The 23021-nt window shown below is 42.3% G+C and overlaps 1 protein-coding gene and 1 long non-coding RNA gene across 10 annotated transcripts in view; one reads left to right on the top strand and one right to left on the bottom strand.

The window, feature by feature from the left end:
* Positions 1 to 23021, top strand: part of DMD (dystrophin) — a 1006777-nt gene that overhangs the window by 10279 nt on the left and 973477 nt on the right. The gene's annotated exons all lie outside the window — the stretch shown is intronic.
* Positions 5829 to 18861, bottom strand: LOC148685922 (uncharacterized). Its single transcript, XR_015949780.1, has 3 exons — positions 18796 to 18861; positions 18100 to 18160; positions 5829 to 5960 (listed from the first exon to the last, which is right to left on the bottom strand). It is a non-coding gene; the product is annotated as an uncharacterized LOC148685922 (long non-coding RNA).

Here is a 23021-nt window from a genome sequence, read left to right as displayed (position 1 = left end):
ACTGAATAGCCTGCAGACTATTTGCTGAGTTCTCAGTGGCTTAAAAACTTTCATTGCACAAAATCTTGTGTCAACTCTCTAGAGATCACAAACATAAAAACAAAGCAAAATGTCAACAGTTGGAAGTAACTGGAAGGTTTTACTCCAGTCTCGTATTATTGAGCAGCACCTCTTTATATGCATACCAGCACCTCTGTCCAAAGTTGCAATGAGAGCAAGAAAGAGTGTAAGTGTGGAGTTCAAAGAGTAAACTGAACTGAAATAATTCATTTTACCTGCATTGCTCCCCTCCACTCCTAAAATGCTTAACAAGAAAACAAATATAACATATCCCATAGTCAGCTGGAAGAGCTATGGAAACATGAGCTATTCTACCTATTAACACTCCCCACCGTGGCGAAAGTAAGGCTTTTGTAAGAGTTGGGCTAGAAAGAATAAGGAGTAGAGGGATCAGGCCAACTGTTGAACGAGAGTGGAAGAGTGCAAGCTGGAAGGGTAATTATGATCAAGGTCTCTTGCATTAACACAAGAAGAAGACAATAGCCCATCTAGTCCAGACTTCCATTCTCACAGCCCCAACCAATGCCTGTGGGAAACCCACAAGTAGGATTCAAGCACAAGAACACTCTCCCTTCCTGTGGTTTCCAGCAACTCGTATTCATACGCGTTATTACTTTGAATTGTGGAGGCAGAGCATAGCCATCATAGTTAGTAGCCTTTAGTAGCCCTCTTCCACTGCTGAATTTGTTGTTAGTTTACAATAGTTCCTAGCTATGCAGTGCAATTGTCGCAAAGTGTCCTGAGAAGAAAAAGTTGTCTTCCTAAATTGCCTCTTTTTTGCGGGGGGGGGGGAGCAATATAGCCTTGTCCTATAACAACCAGTTTAGGAAATGCGTGAATGTTGGAGATACTTCTCACCAGCCACTCAGGAATCATAGAATCTTAGAGTTGGAAGGGACCCAAGGGCCATCTAGTCCAACCCTCTGCAATGCAGGAATCTCAGCTAAAGCATCCATGACAGATGTCCATCCAACCTCTGTTTAAAAACCTCCAAGGAAGGAGAGTCCACCACCTCTCATGGGAGTCTCTTCCACTGCCAAAGAGCTCTTACTGTCAGAAAGTTTTTTCAGATGTTTGGTTGGAATCTGCTTTCTGGCAACTTTAGTACTCTTGAGTGCAGTTTATTAGACCATGGAGATCTGAATTCATTCAAAGTAGCTAGGTGTTCTCTTAAAAAAAAAAACACCCAACTTTTAATCTGCTACCCTTCATAAGCCCCAGGGTGACCATTTGTCATCCTGTATTGGAAGGACTGCCCAGTCCATTCCCCGCTTAAAGATAAAGATGGAACAGCAGGGGCATTGAAGTTGCCCACCAACAATTAGCATTGGGACAAGTCACTTGGAGCTTCCTCACTATAGTGATATGTACCGTAATTCCATTAAATAATGGCAATTGTTTATCTCTCTCCTTTTTTTATCACTATAGTGATATGTACCGTAATTCCATTAAATAATGGCAATTGTTTATCTCTCTCCTTTTTTTTTTGGCAATGCATTCCCCCCTCTTCTATTGGCCCCACAGAAGCATGGTAGGGTCCTCATGATGGGTTTCAAATACGCCTGAAGACCTTTAGATCCAAGTATGTCTAAAGACCTGGTTGCTTACACCTGCTTTCAATTGAATAGCAGTGTTTGTCTTAGGTTTTTATATTGGATTTTTCCCATTGCTGCTGTTTTTACTGCAGCCTTTGAACTTCATTGTGTTTATGGGACTTGTGTTCTGAATTTGGTATTTCATTGTAAAGTTACTTTCAATGGTAATTTCATTTTTTGGATTGCCTTAAGAGATCTGTTTCAACCTTGAAAAGTGGTATAAAATAGAGAGAGAGAGAGAGAGAGAGAGAGAGAGAGAGAGAGAGAGAGAGAGAGTAATTATATATATATTGCCTTGAACCAATATGGAAATGTCAGTTTTGCAGTGCTTTTGAGTTTCCAAATAGAGCCGGTGAGAACCAATAAAAAAACAGAGTTGGGCTAAATATTTCACCAGTATGGCCAGGGAGAATGGCAGTTATAGTCCTACAACAGGAGGGCCACAGGTTAGCTACCCCTGTGGCAGAAAAATACAGAGGTGGCTCTGCCACTAGGCAAACTGAAGCAGCTGCCTCAGATGGCAGAAGCCCCCAAGGCAGCAGCCTTATGGGCACCCAAACACCTCTGCACTGGTATCAGCTGAAATCAGCTGGTGTCAGTCCTGAAATTGGCACTGATGCCAGCACCACTTCTCCACCAGCGGCAGAAGTAGAAGAGCAGGCAGGGAAGAGCTGGTGGCAACAGATAGGGTGGCGCCAGCGGGCGTGACAGGGAAAGGCAGCCATTTCCGTTTTGCCTCAAGTGGCGAAACAGGAAGCTGGATATGCCATGAATGGCAGGCAGTATGTCAAAGGTTAAGAACTGTTGCTGTAAAACCCTTTTTTAGTCATAGGTCCTGCAGTTTGTGATTGTGGGTGGGTGGGTATCTGTGCAAAGCAAGGAGGCCAATTGACAAGTAACTCCATTGCCGTATCACAAGCATTATGAATTCCTTGCCAAAATGGATTGTAGGGTATATACCTCTCTAGAAACTTTGTTTTTCATAGAGATCAAGAAATGTGGCGTTTACTATAACAATATCTGGATGAGTCTGAGAAGACACCCAGCAGAAAAGTATCAGTTGGCATGAGGGATCGGAGCAGAACAGGGCAAGGCCAGGAAGAGATGAGCTCTGTTTTGCTTTATGCACAAATCATGAAATAGACTTCCTCACTCTGGGTTCTGCAGTTTGGACTGAATTGCGTCCACTGTTCAACAGCAGAAAACACATCTATATTGCAGTTCACCATCACATTCTCTTCCCCCCTCGCCCAGTTTCACCTGAACACATTATCTGGTCAGGAAAGGGTAATGATTTTTCTCTTCCAGAGTTCCTTTCTGTGCTGTGTTAAAATATATTTTTTTTCAAATGAATTATATGTGAAAGTCTGGTGGGTAAAATAGGATAATTGTGTGGCTTTGGGACTGCATTTATATTTCGTAATTCATTTTATCTAAAAGCTGTCTTCCATTAGGTTGATTTCACAAGTGGTGAAAATATTATCAGGTTCTAGCACGATTAAACTTGCTCCAGGAAATTTTCCTTCTCTCCCCTTCCAGCCTTGCAAGCTGGGTCCTGCACAGTTGGTCCTCTTTCCTCCCTCTTGCCACACTGCCTGGAATGGCACTGGAGCTCAAGCCTTTCTGGGAAGTGGAGGTGGAAGGAATGGCCATAGGGAGGCACATGCAAGAGTGAAGCAGTGGAAGTCCCCTCTTTTAAAGGTCTTCAAAACTCAAGTAGCTTCAGCCATCTGTAGCCCTCCAGATGTTGTCCGAGGGTCACACCAATTCCCCATCCCTGGCGTGTCTGAGAATCATTCAATGCATATGTGGGTTACAAAACTTATAAAGAAAGAATTGACTTTCCCTGCCACTGTGAGGAAAGAAGATTTCTTTGTAAATATGATCTCCTCATTTAAATGAAAAGCATGTGTTCAAGTACTGATCTACAGCCATTTTCCTCTGAGGAGTTTAGCTTGCACGTGGTCCTCCATTTACTATCCAGACAGCTTGGAATGGCAGGCTCAACACCTGTAGTTCTGGAGACTGGATGTGGCGTTTGAGCACTCTGAATTCCTAAAATCTAGACGAAGGGGGTACATTGTCTGCAGCGTGCATGTTGGCAATAGGATGGGCTGTGCAATGTGTTCTCTAGCTTCCTGGGGAATAGAATATACTTGCCTTTCCCCTGGATATTTCCCACACATCCTTTTACACGCACTCTAGCTCAGCTGAAACAGCAGGCAGGATGTGCCCTAGATTACATTATTGATACAAAAGTGCATTATAGGATTGAATTATGTTCCAGGAAAGAGCAGCATCTGCTTACTGAAAGTATTGGTTGCAGTGCAACTTTTAAAGTGCAAGTTTTGTGGTTTTGTACTTCAGGAATACTTACCTCTTTAAAATAATTGTAACTTTTGATTCCCCCACTTCCTTAAGCAAATATTGTATATCAGCGATTTTTTTAGTTCATTATCAATAATGAAATATATTGCCACTTGTCTTAATTCAGTCAGCATGGGACATGAGATATCCAAGTTTAAAACATGTTGAAAGTGGGCAGTGTTTGGTGTGCTCAGTGCCCCACTGCTAAAGCTGCTGTAACTTAGTGATGCCACTGAGACTGGTAATTGGTGAGTTTCGAGGTGGAATTGATACGTTTTTAAATGATCGGATGTGCTCCGAGCCTGATTGTCTCTCCGCCGAACTATAATATTCTCATAATCCAATATGATCTTGATTTATGAGTTAATTTGTAGTTTGTGTGCATGATGTAGCATGCTTAAGCATAAATCACTGCCTTCTTAGCACATGTTCAGATGCTGATTGCTATAAACCATTACTTGATGAAGAGATATTGGCCCATTTTCACAGTGTAACCCTTCCTCTACAGATCTACTAAGAAGCAAGACCTTTTGCTTTCAATGGAACTTACTTACAAGTATATAGCAAGGATCCACCACAACACTTCCTGTGCTGCTGCTTCCTCCTCCTGTGCTGGTTGCAGGCTTAGGAGCCATCCCAACAATAATAAAAATAAAAATGCCTGATGTAAACACATAAAACCAGCCAATTCGAGTGAATTTTAGTGGTGCATCACATAGTGATGTATGTCATAATTGTAGAATATGCAAAAAAAAAATGGTCCAAGGTCCCGTTGTTAAATGTGCATGTGCAAAAATTGAATATAGTTATGGGATCTTGGGCAAATGTTCAGCCAAAATGGTGGTAAATTATGATTCTAATGCTCCCCAAACGCAGCCCTCCAGCTGTTTTGGGACTACAGTCCCCATCATCCCTGACATGTTAGCTAGGGATGATGGGACTTGTAGTCCCAAAACAACTGGAGGGTCGAGTTTGGGGGTGCTGTTTGAGGGTGCACCATTATACAGATGGTGCTGTGGTCTAAATCACTGACCCTAGGGCTTGCCAATTGGAAGGTCGGCGGTTCGAATCCCCGCGACGGGATGAGCTCCTGTTGCTTGGTCCCAACTCCTGCCAACCTAGCAGTTCGAAAGCACATCAAAGTGCAAGTAGATAAATAGGTACCACTCCAGTGGGAAGGTAAACGGTTTTGCCAGAAGCAGCTTAGTCATGCTGGCCACATGACCCGGGAAAGCTGTCTGCAGACAAAAGTCAGCTCCCTCAGCCAGTAAAGTAAGATGAGTGCCGCAACCCCAGTCTCGTTCATGACTGGACTTACCTGTCAGGGGTCCTTTACCTTTACCTTTTTTACTAATACCTTGAAATCAGACTAGAAGTGACATGCCAGCCAGTGCAGTTCCTTTAGAACTGATATTATATTGCTCCTTTAGGTTGTTCCACTAAGTAGCCTTACTGCCATGTTCCGCATTACCTGAAGCTTCCACATCCTCACCAAGAGCAGCCCCACATTGGGTGTGTTACAGTAAACCAATCAAGAGCTCACCAAAACATGGACCACTGTGGCAAGGTTTATCCCTGTGCAAGAATTGTCATAGCTGATAGGCCTGCCAAAGCTGGGCAAGAGCCACCAAGGCCACTTGAGCCTCCAGTGACAACACCCACATTCTGCTTTAGAAGAAGCGTGGCCCAAGACAGCATCTTGGTGCAGTCTGTTTATCCATCCCTCATCCAGCTATGCTGCTGTTGCAACCTAGCAAGAGGGGACAACTAGTGTCTCAATGATTTGGGCATCAGTAGTAAACCCTTCTGGAGTCTCTAATGGCTGTCCAATTGATGTTGATCTCAAGTGTGTGCAGAGCTGCATGGATAAGTTCTCCTGGGCTACCCATGCCACATTCAAATCTGACATCAAATTGCATCTTTAGGTCCTGTAGATTCCTGCAAGAAAAAGAAACAAAAAGCTGACTCTCACAGCATGGTCTCCATCTCTAAGCTTGTACACTACACAAAGAAGGAAATGGCTTCCAGCTAGTCCTGCTGTTGCACTGCAGAATAATTACTAAGCTCAAATTCAGCACAATAATATTAGGCTCCCTTTGCTGTCTGCTGTTTATGGAAAATTGCTGCCTAGTGTACATGTATAATGCACATGTGTGCACTGTATTCAAAAGAAGCCTGCATTGCACATTGATGAAATGATTTAACTGCTTAATCTGATGTTTTAACTGCTTCCCTTTGGGACATGGAGTGTCAAGTCATGAAACCCAGAGATCTAACAAGTGTCCTTTATTTGGCTGTGTGCAATAACCTCTCTTCTTACGATTGACTTAGTGTACCCAAGTGTTCATGCCACTGACTATTTAGGAACTTGGGGGGTGTATGTTTTTCTGTGATGCATGAATTCTAAAATTGATTTCAAAAATATCACCATTCTATGCAGTCTTGAAGGATAAGAAGAGGAAATAATTCATTTTGTAATGGTTTATACACTGTTACAAAATAGAACTGTGGGATGTCCTGTACACTTTGTATTTATCAGAAAAGCTTTTTTGTAGTAGAGCAAAATTACTTCCCCCCCCCATATAATGTTAATAGTCAGCTGTTGTTTACCCACAGTCTTATGATTGCCTGGCATTAAATAGGATCAGATGATTCTCCACAACACAGAGGATTTAGTTTATTTTGTCCATTTGGTTATCTGAATATAAATGGATCTTTAGTACATTAATTCATATTTCATATTTATGCTGTACTCCTCATGTACTCAAAAATCTTTGGAAACAGAAAGGTTTATTTTTGTTTAAAGTCTGCAATAACTCTGTATATAACAAATACCAACAAAGTTGAGAGATGCCTTCATCATGAAACTTATGTTTTGTGTACCTTTGAGATTTGGGGAGGGGGAATGTGAATCCCTGTGAGCCACGTGTGGGTCGGCTGGGTGGCTGGATTCAAAATGTGGAACTAAACTTACTCTCCAACAAGAGAGAGTCCTCAGTAACAGAGTTAAAACTCACAAAAGTCAAGCAGCAGTATAGTGTTAGGTTTGGGGAACATTAATGCTATATATACACTGGGTTTGTTGGCTTCCCTTAAAACTGGTTCATATGTGAGTTTGAAAATCATGTCACATTAGGTGAATCCCACCCTCAAATGAACCAATTTATTTCGGTCACTGACCAGAGTGGAATCCCACCCTTAGTTTTTTTGGAGGGGAAAGGGACAAAAGTTGCATTTCAAAACAACACAGTGACATCATTGAAAATGGAATTGGCTGAGGCTAGTATTTTGCTGATTTAGTAAGACAATAGAAGAGATGGCCCAGCATAGCATTATACACACTGTGGTTTTAATAACTCTCTCTGGAAAACATTAGAAAAATAAAGAAGCAAATCTATAGATCTGGAAAGTTTTCTGGTAACTATTTTCACAACCAGTTTAAATATTTAATGCTGGCTTAAAAGCTTTCTTACTTCAAAGATCAGCTTCATTAAATATCTACTTAAGAAAGAGGACACTGTCAATAGGCTAACAAGAGAAAAAGAGGCTTGCCTTAAAAGCATGGAATTATCATAGCAAGCAGATAATAGATACATAAAGTTTCTCCAGAACTAATGGATTTATGGACTACTTGGCCTTTGCCAAAATAGCTTTTAGGTTGCTTCTCTCGCTTGCAAATTTTGCAGACAATTGCAGTAAGTCTCTTCCAAGGGCTTTATAATACAGAAAAAACTTTGTGGCACCAGATTAGTTTTTTGGAAATGTCAACAACTGTTGCTCATTTATTGCAAGATTATTTCTTCCTCCATTTTCAATTTACCTGCCTGTCCTAGATCTCCCATGATGATCTGTCTGCTGGACTCTGCACAGATTTGGGTGGAATGGGGTGGCAGTGATCCTGTAGCCACATCTAAACTGGCATTGAAAAACAGTTGTGGTTGCCAACTGACCTGTGGCATAAAGCAAGTCAAACCAACTAACTCCTCCTAACAAGCCTTTAGTAAGTGCAGCCTTATAGTTAGCCATAGAGGAAGTGTTAGGCTTGCTTCATTCAAACACAGAAACCTCTATTAAAATAAGCAACAGTGAGGTTTCTTTTTCTTCTCTGGAAAGTGCAACTCTACATACTGTGTTAGTTATGAAAACCAACCAGAAAGACCTCCCACTTGTGTCTTGAGAATTCACCACGGGTGTCTGTGTTTTTATTTTTGTTTTTATTATTAGCTTTACTGTATCACATACATGCATCACTGGCTCATTTTAGCAGGGAGTTACAGTAGTGTGAAACATTCGTTCTGGAATGATGTGTTATTAATGAGCCACCATGTTAAGCACTTAGCATGATTACAGGGTTCTGGCTATAGTGCCCCACTCCAGCATTTTATAGCACCTAATATGGGCCAATGCAAATTTCCGTTTGTTGTGTAGTGAGCATAAAAGAATAGGGACAATATGTATTCTGTGACACTTTCATCGGTTTGTGCAAATATTAGTATTCATTGCTAAAGCAATATCGCTCAGATTCTATAGCCTGTTGGGTGACCGTAAAATGCTGTAGATCAAAACCCATTTGTTTAACTATATTGCTTTTTTATTAAAACATCTGTTTTGGCCATCCGAGATTGCTTCCAGTTAGTCTTAACTGAACTTTTAAAGGTGTAGTGGAAGAACTTGCTAAGCATATTGCAAAACTAATGGAAGACATGTGCTTTTTTGCAAAAATTTGTTGAACCCTTTCCTTCCCAATGGTTTTCCAGTATCTTTCTTGTAATTTCACTGCCTTCTCCTCTTTCCAAAAATCCAAGCAAATGCACCATAGCTCTTGCACTGGATATTAACCAAGAAAAAAACCTCTCCATTTAACTAGACTCTTCCTCACTTGAAGTGATACAAACACTATAAACAAAGAACACAGCGCTATCTGATTCCTTGGCATCTTAGGCACCTGCATCGAGATTTAATTAAAGGATAATCTGTTCCTTTACCAGCAGGCTCTTACAAGCCACTGTTTATTCCACAGTTTTTTATGTGATGTCACTGAGATGCACAGTCCTATTTCCCTACATTTCAAAGAGTTAATCATGGCTGGGAAGCTGATCCCCAGTGAATGCAAATCTGAATGCAGATCTGGTCCATCAGTCCAGTGATATGCTCTTGGACCTGTCTTACAAGGCAAACCCAAGGACTTAGCTACATTTGTAAAGATAAAGTGCTTTATATGCGTTATAACACTGTGACACTAGATGGCGCTGTGGGGTCCTGTTTTCCACCAAAGGGATTTCCCTGTATGAAGTTTACAATGCATTTAACTGAATCGCTTCTTTGATGCGTCTAGATCAGGCACCCCCAAACTTCGGCCCTCCAGATGTTTTGGACAACAATTCCCATCATCCCTGACCACTGGTCCCGTTAGCTAGGGATCATGGGAGTTGTAGGCCAAAACATCTGGAGGGTCACAGTTTGGGGATGCCTGGTCTAGATCCAGCCCAGAACAACAATAACAACAAAAAGTTATGCAACAGTTTCAAGCCTCTACCTTTGTTTCTAGCTCTTAATGATTCTTTTTGTAATGTTTCTGCCTGGGACAAATAGGTAGGAGGGGTGTTGTCATATTGCTTCAGGTTTAGGATGGGCTAACCCAGTATATGTGACACTATTTTGAACAAGCTGCTATTTTTGCTGTTGATTGTAGTCTACCTCAACATTGTTTTCGGTGTGTGCTTACATTCAGTATTCCTGGGTCCATCAAATGCCAGACAAGACGAGTTGTAAGAGGCTGCCAAATTGCAAAATGTCAGACTGTTAAAAGGCCCATGTAGCTGAGGAAGTGAGGATTTCCCTGGTAAGTCACAGTAGCAAAGCTGCTACTTACAGTTAGCTGGCATGAAGTCTCAGCTACCGACTGCTTAGGAAAAAATTTCCCAGCTGCTCTCATGGCTGTGTCTTCTGTTTTTAACTGCACTACATGTTTACGCATTTCGTCCTGTTTTTACTTCCATCAAAAACAAGGGGTAGGCATATGATTTGGGTGGTGCAGAATGTTTTGCTGCCTGAATCCAAATCCACTAGGGCAACCCTTTAGGGCAAACGAGTAAACGTGTGTCGTACCATTTATAAATGTAAGGCTTATCCACACTTCCTCTTCTCCCACTGCTTTCTCCCAGGGAAAACTGCTCTTTAGCGCTCAGTCGGAGCAAACGGCAATTTGGGTTTTCTCCAGATTGACGCTTGCTCCAATTTAGCACTAAAGATTGGGTTTTCCCTGGGAAAGACTTGGATCCGTGCTTTCTAGCCACAGGGCAAGCTGAAATGTGGATGAGCTCATATGAGAGTTCCTTTCTTCTTATTGTAAAAGAAGTTGGCTCTGTCCCATGGGCGTAGGCAGGGGGGCAGGAGGGGGCAGCTGCCCCCCCTAGAAGCAAAAAAATTAATGTATTTTACAGACCATAACCAGCACTTTTCCCCTCCAAAAACTGAAGTGGAAAGGGCTTTGCTTTAGCAAGAGCAGCTAAGTCTCCGCTTGCTGGGGGGGGGGGGACACACAGCAGTAACAAAAACACATCAAATAAATAAAGCAAAGTGGCTACCAGTAGTTAAGCAGTTAAGACAATGGAGCATATATCCCCAGGCAAGATTCGATAGCTGACCATTTCACCCTATTGTTCTTAAGTGGGAGCTGTTAATGAGCATTCAGGAGCATTAAGAGTTCTATTGGCGATTTAATGAGGGTGCAGACTCAGGGGATTCAATTTGACTAAGGTGGCTCTGCAAGGCTAAAAAGAAGTGAATAAGAAAGGGGGGGCTGTAGCTTTGACAGACACAGTGATGTTTATAAAAAGCATTGGTGTTCCAGTCTGCCCCTCCTCCTGCATCTGTATACTGTAAATCAGGGGCGGCCACCTCCCAAGAGACTCTGATCTACTCAGAGTTTAAAACTGGGGGTGATCTACCCCCTTTTGGGGGGTTCAGGTCAAAGCTGTTGAGTTTTTTTTAAAGGAAGGGAAGCCCTGTTTTTTGGGGTTTAGGTCAAACTTGTTGAGCTTCTTTTAGGAGGGAGGGAGGTCCATTTTTGTTTAGGGCTTCAGGTCATAGTTCAACTTTTCTGAGGGAGGAGGAAAATTTTGGGTGAGCTTTTTTTAGGGGTGCCAGTGACCTACCAGTGATCTACCACAGACATCCAGTGATCTACTGGTAGATCACAATCTACCTGTTGGACGTGCCTGCTGTAAATCAAGCAGAGAGAAAGCTGCTTACAAGGCTCCTGTACATGCAGAGTTCCAGCATCCCAGCGTCACCCAGAGGCACCCACAAATATGAGTTATCCCTCTCTCTATTTCTTCCTTCCTTCCTTCCCTCTTCCATCTTTAATAAAATACGGGGGGGGCAGATAAGCCCCACATAGAAAGCCCATCAACATGGGGGGGATGACTCTTTCAAATACGGTGTTTACCAGTAATTGGGGGGGGGGAGAGAGAGGGGCACCTAGGCCTCTAGGAGTTGGCTGCTATGCCTAGGAGTAGGGCAATTCAAGAAAGCAGAACGATGCATATGGTATGGTAATATATCAATAGAATCGTAGAATTGTAGTCGGAAGGGACCACAAGGGTCATCTAGTCCAACCCGCTGCAATGCAGGATTTTTTTCCTAAGGTGGGGCTTGAACCATGGTTGAAATATTATGCTGATATGCAGCAACGCCTCGGAGCCGTCGTGGCTGCGGCCATGCCTTGCCCCGCCCTTGCCCGCCCTTCCACCCCCTCTCGCCTGCCCGACCCTCCTGTCCTCTTGCTGCAGAGTTCCAGCATCACAGCGTCATCCAGAGACACCCACAAATATGAGTTATCTCTCTCTCTATTTCTTCCTTCCTTCCCTCCCTCTTCCATCCTTAATAAAATACGGGGGGGCAGATAAGCCCCACATAGAAAGCCCATCAACATGGGGGGATGACTCTTTCAAATACGGTATTTACCAGTAATTGGGGGGGGGGCACCTAGGCCTCTAGGAGTTGGCTGCTATGCCTAGGAGTAGGACAATTCAAGAAAGCAGAATGATGCATATGCTATGGTAATATATCAATAGAATCATAGAATTGTAGTCGGAAGGGATCACAAGGGTCATCTAGTCCAACCCCCTGCAATGCAGGATTTTTTCCTAAGGTGGGGCTTGAACCATGGTTGAAATATTATGCTGATATGCAGCAACGCCTCGGAGCCGTCGTGGCTGCGGCCGTGTCTTGCCTCGCCCTCGCCCGCCCTGCCACCCCCTCTCGCCTGCCCGACCCTCCCGTCCTCTCCAGCCAAGCAGGGTAGCCGCCAACGCTACCAGCCCCAGAAGCACAAGGTGGCCGCTGCTGCCACCGCCACGATGTCATCAGGCCCGTTGGGCCTTTAGCCCCGCCCACTTTGTGGCCCCGCCCCTTCTGTGCCTTGGCCCCGCCCCTGAACGACCATGGCTTGCCCCCCCCCCCCTAGTTTTGATCCTGGCTACGCCCCTGCTCTGTCCATTCTCTGGGAACCGTTGTTTCTTTTCTAAGTGGACAAACTAAAATGATAAATAATGTACTGTCAAGGGTAAGGTAAGGAATCAAAGACTGATCTCTAAGTACACTGTTACTTCAGGACAAAGCCCTGGGCCAGTCTTCCCCCTGGAAAGAAATTGGTAGAATGGAGCATGCACATCTGAAGGTATAGCTGTTGATCCTGCAAATTTTATTTTGTTGCTTCCAAACCATTATTGCCCTTGGTGCCAAATGCCAAGTACATTTATCCTTTGATCTTAAGTAGATTTCATATTAAACTTTTATTGGAGCTATTATAGGGCATTTTGGCTTATAGTCTGACTCCTGGCAAATACTGCAGTCTTTTTCCCTTTTTGGTATTCCTGGTACTCCTTAAAAGTCAGTGTATGTGCTTCATTTTATATGGCATTCCCAGTGTTCATTATCTGTTTCAGGACATTTTTATGGTTTAAATCAAACAATTTTATAATTCGTGTGGAATTATAAAATTATAGAAATGTGGGTGCTGGGGAGGAGGGGTTTAAGGTTTGTGTCCTGCCTATTCTCTGACATCATTTTTCAGGGGGAACAGAAAGCTCAGCATCCATTTATCGCCAAGCTGATCAGTGGTGGTGGGATTTGTGCATAGAGACAGTGTGCCAAGAGGCACATTTCTTCTGAACTCATTCCACCGCTCTGGTGGCCACTCCAGGGGGAAAGGGGGGCCTCCAGGGGGGGTCTTTCTTAGCCCCACAATTACTGTTGTGGTCTGGAGGGGATTTGCTGACCCGTTCAGTCTCTCTTTGCTGTTTCTCCTTTTTGAGCTTTTATATTTATGCATACCCAGCAATAATTCATTCATTTTCCCATTTCAAATGGCTCGTCCTGTTCAGAGCCCTTCCCCAAATAGTAAGTAGCGTTAGCTAAATCGCCTGCCAGGAGAAATTTGAGTGTTGACACTGTCTTTCTCTTTGTTAGATATGAAATCCTAGCAAAATTTAATTTCCTGCAGAACTAATTTTAACTTCTGCATATATGAAATTTAAATACTTTATAGACTCCCGCAATCACCAGAGCTGGTTAGAAATTGCTACCTGTCCTCCTTGCATATGGTTCTTATTATCTGTAAAGCAGAGCTAATGTGAAATCCTTGGGGATGCTATGACCTTGGAAGGCGGTGGACTCCCCTTCGTTGGAGCAAAGGTTGGGCAGCCACCTGTCAGGGGTTACTGAGCTGTGATTCCTGCATTGCAAAGTTGGACTAGATGATGCTTCCAGCTCTACAATTCTATGATTCTAAGGAAGGGGTGGGTAGTTTGTCCAGAGAAGGTCATGGTAAGAAAGTGGGCATGGGGGGGAGGGGAGTTGAAGGAATTCCCATCACCAGTAGCACCTCAGTGGCTCTCTCCAAGAAGAGGGAAGAAGAGCAAAAACATGATTGTATTCCCTGCTTAGTGGAGACAATTCAAAAGTGTAGAGTGGTAGGCTCAGTTCACACACACTGGGCTCACTATTGGAAGGGCAGTTGCATTTTTCTGCTTTGTTGTGCCCCCCCCCTCATTTTGTGTGGTAGGTAGTCTAGAGTAAACTGTATGTTAACTGGAGCTGCACTGCCCCCACCCCCACCCCCAATAACAGCCTGCTTGCTAAATGGGAATTTATGGGACAGAGGAAACATCTCTGGGGCTAAAGTAGTGGGTGTCCTTTGGGGGAGCATAAAAGTATTTTTTGAGGGGGACAACAGCTTTGAAGTCCACTTTTAAGGCCAAGGTTGGGACATATAACCTGAAGGCCCCCCCTCTCAATTTTCCTGCCCTTTGTGGACTCTGAAGGAGGGGGCAGGAAGATGGTAAATTGAGGCCCTGGCTTTCTTTATATTGAAAAGCCAATATTTCTAGTGGTATCCTTGGGAGTAATGCAGTTCCCACCAGTTCTCAGTTCCCTCTGCAGCTCCCCAAGGCACAGGGTCCAACCCAAAAGATTAAGGTCTTTCATTTGCTTCATTTTATTTATTTATTGGTAATTCTTGTTTTCTTCAGAACATGCATATATTAAGCATACTCTTTATGCCTTGTCCCAGAGGCTCTGAATATGCCCTAAATGATCTTTTATGTCTGAAAACATCACTAGTCCCATGGCCTTAGCCAGGGTTTCTAGAGTTTAAGGGACTGTCTGAAGAATTGGGTAGTATTAGAACCGAAGGAGCTGCTATTGCAATCTTGAAACTTGAGGTTATGCATGCTTTATTGGCTTTAAAAAAGGAAGCTGGTAGCAGGAAAATACTCCAGAATCTGTCTGTCTGTCTGTCTGTCTGTCTGTCTGTCTGTCTGTCTGTCTGTCTATCATTTTGCAATGCAATACTGTAGAGTCTGAATCTCATGGGTGGCCGCGTCTGAGTCTCATCATATTCTAGATTGGTCTTTAACAGGTAATTAATTTCATGTCCTTGGTTTTCTACACTACTTACTAATAATGCTGTTGTTGGGAGGGGAGGTTGTTTAAACTGTTCAGGACAAAAATCGCTTCATCGCTGCTTATATTTTGCTCAACAAGATACATTCTTATCACTCTTTCTAGAGGACAGACATTTCTTGCCACTGAATAGAACTTGATTGACAAAGATGAAACAATTTGCTTGCTTCTTTTGCTCCATTTCTGCTTTCACTATCTTTGGCTTTTCTCGTGTGTGTGTGTGTGTGTGTGTGTGTGTGTGTGTGTGTGTGAAGTAATCTGGGCAGTTTAGCAATCTTACATAGTGATTGAATTCTTTCAATTTGGCCATTAGATCAAAATGACTACGGTGTGCATTACAGGATGGGAAGGAACGGTGATGCAAAGAATTGATTGAGGTTATAGCATTAATGTCTCTTCAGCCACAGTCATAGCGACACTCTCCAAGCAAGGAGGAAGAGGAAATGACCAAGATTATGATTAAATTGGAGAGGGGAATGAAACTTCCATTTTACCACCACTATTATGTGATTTTTCTCATTGAGGATGGGAAAAATAAGAGCTGGACTTATGGGCTGGCAGAACTGGCCCTCCAGATCCTCTGTTCCACAATACTTTCAATACTTAGTAGCAACGTCTTGCTGTTTAGCCATTTTTCCTGAGAGTCTAGGCTACATGCTGATCTGGCTGGAGATCAGGGTGATATGTGAATTGGAGGAGTCCCAAATATTTTCAGTGGGGCAAGTGATCGTTCTGCATATGCTACCTTTTCTTAGAGCATAAGAATATTAATGGGAGCCGAGAATAAAATTTATTAGAGCATATTAATGGGACCTGACAATAGATTTGTGTTTTTTTAATGATGTTCAATCATTATTGTTTTTTAAAGTCTCTCCGAAATTCCATGGTGTGCATGAGTTCCCCTTCTCTCATTGTTTCGGTCACTATATATTTGTAGAACAAAATCACGATTCCACTCAAGTAGTCTTTGGAGAGGGAGCAGGGGGCTGACACATCCTGTACAAACAGACAAAATATAAAGCAGCATTTCACACCGTACTTCTACATCAATTCTTTCCTGTCACTCCCAGTTCCTCACTAATCACTCTAGTCCCTCAACGGAAAAGCTGCTGTTTTAGAGTACATCTTGGCCTTCAAGCTAGAACGCAATAAGGTCTCAAGTACTTCACTGATGCTGCAGGAGCCTTTTAATCCGTCAGTCATTTGAAGATCAGGGAGAACAGGAACAATTTGTATCTTTGACTCAGTGAAGTTTGCACTGCCTTTGTGATACATCGCTTTTGAAGAACAGTGCTTGCTCCCGTGTGCCCTACCTTTTAAAAGAGCTGTGAACTTGGAAGGCTATGATTATGATTATTATTGAGGGGAAAACATTGCAGTACTTTGAGATAACTTTTATTTATTTTTGTGTGTGTATCCAATACGTCTTCTGATTTTTGTTTTGTTTTGTTTGGCTGCTTAAACTGTCTGTGTCAAAATGTCAAAGGTGAAAAAATATATTGGGGGGGAGCATTTTTCTAAGAGTGGCTCCTTCCTTTCAAAGCCCCCTTTAGTAGCTGCCACTAGGCAATGTTTAAGCTCAGAATTCTGGCTAAATAGTCCTAACCAGTTGGAGCTGTGTGCTTCCTAATCATATCAGAGTGAGGGCATTGCTCCTTGCCCTCACTCTCAATGTGTAAATGATTTTGTCCCACTTTGGGATCTAATGTGTGACTAAGTTTGCCTGGATCCAGCCCTGTGTGCAGCAATGGTACTTTATCTAGCTTCTCCGTCTCCCTCTCTCTTTTGGCCAATTCCCTGCAGCACCTCTTAATTAGATATAAACACTGTGAATGATTTGAATACCTTCTGATATGCCTGAGAATTCAGATATTTTGTCAACCTCAAAGTGGTAGGAGACAGTGCTAATTAGTTTTGTGCGCAGCTCATTTTAGCACTGAGAAAGAAAGAAAAAAGAAGCATAGAGGAAGATTTGTGTTAATCAAGGTGATATATGCAGGCAGTACTACTGAGAGGAGTCTAGAATTGCAGAGGGTGTGCATGGCAAATGTGTTTCTGCCTCATGCTGCTCTACATATTTTTAGAAGATTAGAAATATGCACAAGTGATAATAATGGCTATGCAAAAGTGAGAACTCCGCTTATATTACCGTACATTTGGGGCAAACACATTTGCCAAAACTGTCAATCATTAGTACTACTCAAAGTGTCAGTCAAAGACAGGAGACAGTTTGATGATGGCGTGTGGTTGGGAGGGCAAAAGTAATCGCACCAAGCAAGGTTTTATGCTTGAAATGAAATTGCTGCAGAGTAATGGTGCTGTAAACCATCACCTGAGCACCACTTCTGGGGAATGATGGTGGCTTATTAAATCATGGCTGTGTGGCAAGTGGCTTACTTGTAGGTTTTAGGGAAAATATGTGTAACTGTTAAAAATAACTTCCTAATAATGAGGTGTGTTGTAGGTGCACTGGATGGTAACTGTTGTATTGTAGCTATGAAGTTACATCAGTGGATTTCCTAGACTCACTAGTGTGTAAGCGCTCATTATTCTTAAACAGAAGCAAATATTTATTGATAACTGCTTTAACTGGCAGTATATATGCATCATAAGTACAGTCATTCTGTTAGTTTACTTTCTTTCATTTTGGGGATTTAATAAAGCTTGTTTGTTCAGCATTCTTGGATTGTATAATGCCTGTTTCGATATGCTATTCGTTCATTTTTATTTATTGAAGTATTTATGACCTGAACTTTCATAAAAGTGCATCAAGCAAGAGGCACCCTTGAATTCCTTCCTTTACCTTTGCTATCGGGGTGGGAGATAAAGCTCTGTGCTTAGGGAAACTACGGTGGTGGAATACAGCTCTGTCTCCCAGTGACAGGACCCACTGGTGTGAGTACTTGGTGCTCTCTTCAGTGTACCCTGCACTATAGCTCTTCACCCTTGTTGCACATTGGCCAGTTCGTAAAGTTAGTATTGCAATAGACATCATAATTTCTTTCCAGCTTTAGTGGCTGGAGCAGAGGAAGATGTGAAGCAAACTGATGTCACATGTAATGGAAGCTTTTGCCATGACTACCTCAAATTAGAGAAGACTCACAAGTACCTTGAAACATTCTAAAACTGTCATCTGGATTCTGAAAGCAGATTCTCACCACCACCGCTACCTTTTAAAAATAATAATAAAAAAAAATATGATATTAACACCAGCATTTGACATACTATAGCTTTTCAGAAGCAGGGAAGATTTGACAATATCTGACAGCTGATTTGCAATAGCATTTAGCAAATGTTGTACTAACTTCATTCATCTACCCAACTGGGATTCATTCCGTTGCATAGGTGGGAAAAACACAGCTGAATTTTGATGCCAGCTTCAGTGCTACAATGATGAATTGCTACTGCAGACTTTATGTGGCCTTCCCAGCTATTCCCAGCTTTCCTGCACCATGCAGTGTTTTTCCCCCTGGTTGTGCCTGTGGTTACTATTTTCATTGTTCTGGTTATTATGTGAGCCTTGGATGCCAGGACAATAAACTGAAGCATCTATTGGGCCAGTACACCAATTCATAGGTATTGCACACTAAAGTATCGGATTTTGTCTCTAAACAGCCAAGTTCATAGTTCCTAATTTATTTACACTGTAAGATTCAAATGTGTGCTTATGTTTGTTTAATCAAGTTAGCAGGCATATTTTATTCCCTGGTAAGGTTTTAAAATAAATATGCCATTCTAAAATTGTACCAGTTGATTCTCCCAATAATTGGATGCAAATGTGTGCATTATTGCTAATTTGACTTACCTTGTTACTCTGATTACTTTGTATCCAAGCAACTGGTCCCAGAACAAGATACCAGATATGCTCCTGAGAGATAAAAGAGCTTATAATAAACTTAATTTGTTATGATGTGAACTGAGGTTTTATTTAAGCTCCCATACGCAGTTTCCTCAAATTTGCTTATGTCATTTTAAAAACACATCAGAGATATAGTTGAGAGTTGAGACAGTTCTCTAGCCCTTCTTTTTTATTGCCTGAGTTCAATGGGAAAGCCTTATCCCTTGCTTAGTACTAAAAGTCATGCTCTTTTATGAGCTGAATGTGGCTTGCTGTTTAAAGCTGAAGCACAACAAATGGCAATTTGGGTTTTCTGCAAATTGCTATTTGCTCCAATTTGGTGGTAAAGAGTGGGTTTTTGTGGGGAAAGCTCCGGGGGGGGGGGGCTCCAACACGGAGCCTTAAAATGCATGGAAAGCACGGAGGAAAGGTAGCTGTGGATAAGCCTGAAGTCTGCTCAAAACTCACATGTGGCCATCCATACATATACTTCTTGGGAGAGCCTTAAAACTAAGATAAATATTAATTAATTATAGTTGGCAGGAATTGTGGTGTGCTTTGAAAATGTAACATACCAAATAATAGTTTTGTCGCTTATTATGGGAAATTTTATATTGTCTTGAGATGTCAAAAAATGAAATAAATTAAAAAGAAGTCAAGATGGTGCTTTGGGCTGAATATATTGTTATGAGTTTGGGGTGTTAAGCTGTGTGCCAGACCCTTCTAAGCCCTGGATCCAGCAAGTGTTAGAATTTGATTGAGGCTTCTAATTCCTGGACTAGGTTCCTGGTGAGGTGATAGCTTGAGTGATGAGCCTTTAACAGGAACAAAGCAAAGAGGCTCTGTGTGAGAGGGCAAATGAGTATCATTGTCCCTCTCCCTTAGTAGAGGAAACCGGAGTTGAGGGCAGAGAGTTGCAGTGAAGTGGGCCAAATGTAAAGCAGCAAGCTGGGAGAAGACAGAGAGCCAGAGTCATGCCTGAGTTCTGTTTGAATCCAAGGCTGCAGTTATGGGAGAAACAAGACCCTTTTGGGGTGTTCATGCTATGAACCTCTCCATCTCAGGCGCAAGTTGTGTGTGTGTGTGTGTGTGTGTGTGTGTGTGTGTGTAGATAAACCATATATCATAAAAACACCACATTCTCCACTGTGCCACATTTCCAAAAAGAAACACAAACCCTGGGTAAGCGCCTGGAAACTCCTATAATCTCACACCTCTCAGAGATTGGGGTAGCATTGGCATCAAGCTTTGTCTCCCCATATCCATGCGTTCAGCATAGAAGAGGGGCAACCCCACTTCCCCTTAATTGTGGAGAGTTCTGTACACCTGACCAGCACATACAGGAGGCTATAATATTTGAACAAAATGGCAGCCTTTGCCCTACATGGCAATCACATCTGCATTTACTTGGGGTTAAGTCCTGTTGAAGTGTAGAGGATTCTTGTACAACAGTACAAAGGATTATGTTGTCTGTATGGAAATAATAAATGAATATTTTCTCATGAATGTTAACTTCAAGACACAATCTGTATTCAGCCCCAGCCAGCGATTTACTTCTACAGACTCTGAGGAGATTGCTTGAACCCTGAAGAATGGCATGGATAGCAATACAAAATTGCAACAAGGCACAGGAAAGTGTACCAGAAAACCTGAACATTGCTTGCTACTATGGACAGCTGTGCCATACAGTTTCACAGTTCGAAATTTAGCTTAACTCTTGTCGTTTTAAGGAGGCAAAATTAACTGAAGAGGCATCTTAAGGCAACATATTTTAACATTTTAACATTTTATTCTCCAACCATAATTGAAGCCATGTGAATGTATTTCTTCCTGAGGGGTGGGGGGTGGGGAGTTCCTTTCCTGTCTTCCAAATTCAGTGTCTTGTTGGAAACATGCACTTTAAAGCCCCTTTTAACATGTGGTCTTAATTAAGCTATGCAGAATGCTATTAATTTCCATAGATTGTGGTTTGTTATGTGCTGCTTCTAAGTAGCTTTGAATGGTTGCTGGCATTGGAACCCAACAGTCTTTTGGCATTTTGACTGGAAATGTTTTGTGTCAGTTAATAGAATGCAAGCTTGTTGATTTACATGCTTCCCAATTTATATTCTTCTACAAGTATATAAAATCTACGTTGCTTCTGATGGACTCATTGAATTATTTAAGAAGCAACTATGCATTTTTGTATCACATAGGATGTGATTATTGCAGGAACTTACAAAATGGGATAACATTAGTTAGAAAAGCATGCTGGTAGAAGTAGGGTGTGTTTTACAAAATGTGTGTGATCTAATTGAGCTAAATTTTAGCATGGGATGAGAATTTCAAAAATCACCCAATATCTGCCCTGGCCAAACTTCAGTGTACTGGCGGCTAGGGATTTCAGAGAATTCTGTCAGAAATAGGAGTCGAAATTGCTGCAGTGTGCATGTTTGTTCAAAGTCAGGAACAAACATCATTAAAGTGAATATGAGTGAATATGAGCGGTATTTGCTACTGTTGTTTTTTAGCCTGCAGACATTACATAAGTAACTCTATTTTCTGCATTGTTTTTGATGTTTCGCTTTTGCGGAACTCAATTACATTAGTTTCAGCCATAGTGGATAGCAAGATGAGTAGCATTGGTTTATATAGGGAAGGGATACTGTAGCGGAAAGGAAACAGCTGAGGGGATGGAATTCTATTATCCCTACTGACAGCCAAGAAGGTGAACTAGGCACCCTCCAGCTCTCTGGCTCCTTGTTGCTTGGCTCCTAGTGATATTATCTCTGGACTCTTAGCTTTGCCTAACATGTTTAGACTTTGGCAAATGTTCTATGCTTGACCTTGGTTTGTTTGGATTCTGCCGCATCTGCAACCCTGTTCTCATTGATACATACTTTGCTGAAGCCTTATATATTCTGTAACTGGGGTCCTGGACCCAGAGGGCATCCCCTGGAGTATGGCAGTAAGTGAAATATCATGAGTTTTTCCTCTATGTATTGCTTCTCAGAGTCATGCTATCTCACAATGAACATCATCCTGATTTGGGTGGGAGGTGAACACCTGGCAGTGACTATCTAGTGACTGCACTTCAGACCTAGGCTGTGACACCCGAAAGTGATTAATTTGGACAGTACCCTGGGCCTCAAACAGAGTAGGGCTAGGGGTCATTTGAGACATACTGCGACTGCAAGGGGCTGTGGGAGCCTTGGATTTCTACTGACATCGGCGGCATCCAATGGCAGCAAGTGTGGACTGTGCACCTAAATATTAGCAAGACAAAGGAGATGGTGTTGGACTTTCGGAAGAAGAGAGGGGAACTAGCCATGTTTTATATTAGGGTTGTGTGGAGAGAGTCTCTTCCTTTAAATTCCTGTGAGTTTACCTTAGTGAAGACCTCACTTGGAAAAACAATATAACTCAGGTGGTTAGGAAGGCCCAACAGAGACTCCACTTCCTCAGGGTCTTGCAAAAGAACAATGTTAAACAACAATTGATGACCTCCTTCTACCGGTCCACAATAGAAAGTGTCCTCTCATATTGTATCACTGTGTGGTATGTTGGCTTGACAGCCACGGACAAAAAGTCTTTACAGAGGGTGGTGAACACAGCACATGATATCATGGGCTGTCCCCTGAGCCCGCTAAATGGCATCGCAAGGGATTGTTGCCTTAGGAGAGCGAGAAAAATTCTCAGGGATGATTCACACCCTGGCCAGCACCTCTTTAATCTTCTACCATCTGGCAGGAGATATAGAAGTATAATCAGTCGTTCCAACAGGCTAAAAAGTTTCTATCCATGGGCTGTTAGGCTGCTGAATGGAAAATAATATAGTGCAACTGACTTTTGGGGTTGGTGTGTTGTGCGACAAGCACACAGAGTGCAATGAGATTGAGTGTTGGGGAGGAGGCTTGGTTAATTTCATTGTACACAGGTTGTACATTGTCAATAAAGGTATTATTATTATTAGAAAAATGTTGCAACCGCTCCATATGTCATTAACTTTGGAATACATGTGATATGTTGTAATTTTGGCTTCTGCCAAATGCAAGAAGTTCAGTTGGTTATGTTAGTTGGAGTATATGCACATATGCACAACTAGCTGCTGTCTATTGTTAATGTTATATCCTCAGCGTTTTCACTGCCAAACAAGCATCCCCTGATGACTATAGAATTGCTATGAAAGAGCTCTTGCTCATATTAGAGAAGTG

The sequence above is a fragment of the Zootoca vivipara genome, chromosome 4 (genome assembly GCF_965207765.1).
Source record: "Zootoca vivipara chromosome 4, rZooViv2.hap1.1, whole genome shotgun sequence".
Lineage (NCBI taxonomy): Eukaryota > Metazoa > Chordata > Lepidosauria > Squamata > Lacertidae > Zootoca > Zootoca vivipara.
This window is presented reverse-complemented; position numbering and strand designations above follow the sequence as displayed.